Consider the following 2876-nt stretch of genomic DNA (forward strand, 5'->3'; position numbering starts at 1 on the left):
AAACATATTAATAGGCTAATTAACAACAACCATCACAATGATGTGACGTCATGCATTTTGATCGCAGCCCCCCCTACTGAAAATACCTTCCAGCGCGCCTGATGTCACCTCACCTTGTCATGCGATCTATACCAGTAGTACCTTGGAGATCGACTGGTAGATCGCGATCGATGTATTGAGCACCCCCGAGTTAGAGTCAAACCTCACTTTAAAGATTTTGTGATCACAGCGGTTCCTGATTCCCAGACCAACTTGAGACTGATCCTAGGGCTCTGACAGAGATGGAGCTGAGCCGAACCCTAAGGCTGCATTCAGACATTAGCCCTGGGTGAAAACACGCAGCCCTCTCATCTCTCATTCATCTGAATGGAGGCAACGCAGCAAGCTACACAAACACAACGCAGGCTCGTCCAATAGAAAAGCTGAACCTGGTCCAACTTGTTTCTGCAACAAAATGTGACATCATCCAACAAGAAACTGTGTTGATAGATGACAAACATGCAAAGACACATTCCTGCTGGATTCCTTTGTAATGTGAACGCTGCATCTCTATTACAAACAACTATGCAGTGTTTAGTGTGTGATAAAGCATCAAACACATGATTAGTGTTCCCAGCTAGTACTTCCTGTCACACCTAAACCTTAACAACACACTGTACCAACGAAGCCTCCTGTGTTGTTTTCACTCTGAATCCTGATAAGTGAACAAACGCACCATGGTGCATTCAGAGTGGAATAAAAACTGGTGGACAGAACCAAGTCACAAACACACTTCAGTCCACAGACACAATCTCAACTAGTCGTCTTTAGATGTGTATTTTGTCACAATCACACTTTGAAGCGGTCACAGTCTCAACACTCACGTCCTTCATGTGTGGCAGGTGTAGCGCTGTCCTGTCTGTCCTCCACCCTGCAGGAATAAATACAAACACAGCAGTTATCTGGACTGGCTTATGAAGAGGCTTCAAATAATCAGACTGTATCTCTTCACTAAAGATAACTCTGTGATTCCACACAACCACCAAGCTGTTCATCATCATCATCTGGACTTTCCAATCCAGCTGTGACTTAATTAAGTGTGGACTAATCTGGACTTGTGGTGCGTCCCACAGCACAAATGTAGCTCAGTAATATTAACATTTACACACCCAGAAAATGTCCTCAAAGGGAAATCAAGGTTGCTCACACTACTCACTACTGCCTCAATGTTTGGACATATTAACCACCTGTATGCCCGTATATCTGACATGTCTGAGATGGCTAACATCATGTTTATGCTCATTAAAATGCAAAGCCACACTGTCATTCATAACATACCTTGTTTCTAAAATGTATTTCAAGAATCCTGAGACACTTTAACCTACAGAAGCGTGAACGTATAACATGATACTCATATATGAATGAGGAAACGATGTGTTGAGACATGATGAGATTCCTCTTAAGATCAGTGGGTCGTTCATTCATTGATCTGACGTAGGAGGACCACCACAGTCCACTGCAGGAATACTACTAATTTATTCCTCCTCTTTGTTCTGCAGGAATACTACTACTGTAACACTCTCTTCAACCACCAAGCTGTTCATCATCATCTGGACTTTCCAATCCAGCTGTGACTTAATTAAGTGTGGACTAATCTGGACTTGTGGTGCGTCCCACAGCACAAATGTAGCTCAGTAATATTAATATTTACTCACCCAGAAAATGTCCTCAAAGGGAAAATCAAGGTTGCTCACATTGAGGTAAATGACTGAAGTATATTTGTGCTCTCAGTAGAAACAGTCTCTTACTTTAAGTCTGAGGATCCAGCTTCATGAGTGACGTCTGGAGGATGATGTTCAGACACACAGGTGGATACTGGAGACTCTGATTTCTGCTCTTCCTCCACACAAACTCTCTTCTTCTGGTTTCCAGTCAGTGTGACAAATGAACCTTTAGAATCAGTGAACCTAGACACATACAGTAGATACGTTGATATATTTCAGACACTGACATCAGGAAATGACATCACATCAAATGATTATACAGTTAGAGTTGGAAGAAAAGGCTCTGCTGTTTGACGGAGGCTCAGCAGGAAAATGAATCACCTTTTAATAAACATTTTATACATGTCATTATTATTAAACCTTTATTTAACAAATGTGAACATGAAATCTCAGATCAATCAGCTGTGATAAAAAGGAAGTTGGGGTGGTGGAGAGTAATCAATGATGAGTGTGAGCTTATACACCTGAACAGCTGTATGAATATGAAAGGATGTGATTGGTCAGCTGGTGGCCAAGAAGCTGATGAATGAGCCAATGATGGTGAAGCATGAATGAAACAGCTGATGCCAATCACTTAATGACAAGATGACTTCAGTGCTCCTTTCTCCTCTCACACCTTCACTGTACCTGGAAATACTGGATCTGTGATTGGATACTGACTGGATCATCCTAAATATCACCTCTGAGACAAAAACATGAGCTCACCAATATGACTGACTTCACCACAGTACTGACCTCAGAGTCTCCAGTCCCCAGTCTGGACTCTCCAGTCCAGCAGACAGCAGCTTCACTGATGAATCAGACAGTTCGTTGTAGCTCAGGTCCAGATGTGTCAGATGGGAGGGGTTGCACTTCAGAGCTGAGGTCAAAACTTCACAGTGAGTCTCTGAGAGTCCACAGGCCTGAAGTCTGTAATGACACAAACATTCCAACATATGTTATCATGAAAGAGGAAACTTTATATTTACTTCATGCATTTGATGATCAAACAGTTTGATGCTCATTATTTTGATGAACATTTGTTCTTCACATCTGTGTGTGTGTGTGTGTGTGTCTGTGTGTGTGTGTGTATTTGTGTGTCTGTGTCTGTGTCTGTGTGTGTGTGTGTGTCTG

The 2876-nt window shown here is 42.2% G+C and overlaps 1 long non-coding RNA gene across 1 annotated transcript; it reads right to left on the reverse strand.

Annotated features, from left to right (window-relative positions):
- Positions 1 to 859: 859 nt before the first annotated feature.
- LOC128366733 (uncharacterized) lies at positions 860 to 2602 on the reverse strand. The gene is made up of 3 exons (XR_008321890.1): positions 2499 to 2602; positions 1788 to 1946; positions 860 to 910 (listed from the first exon to the last, which is right to left on the reverse strand). It is a non-coding gene; the product is annotated as an uncharacterized LOC128366733 (long non-coding RNA).
- Between the last annotated feature and the right edge of the window lie 274 nt (positions 2603 to 2876).

The sequence above is a fragment of the Scomber japonicus genome, chromosome 10 (genome assembly GCF_027409825.1).
Source record: "Scomber japonicus isolate fScoJap1 chromosome 10, fScoJap1.pri, whole genome shotgun sequence".
In the NCBI taxonomy this organism is placed as follows: Eukaryota; Metazoa; Chordata; class Actinopteri; order Scombriformes; family Scombridae; genus Scomber; species Scomber japonicus.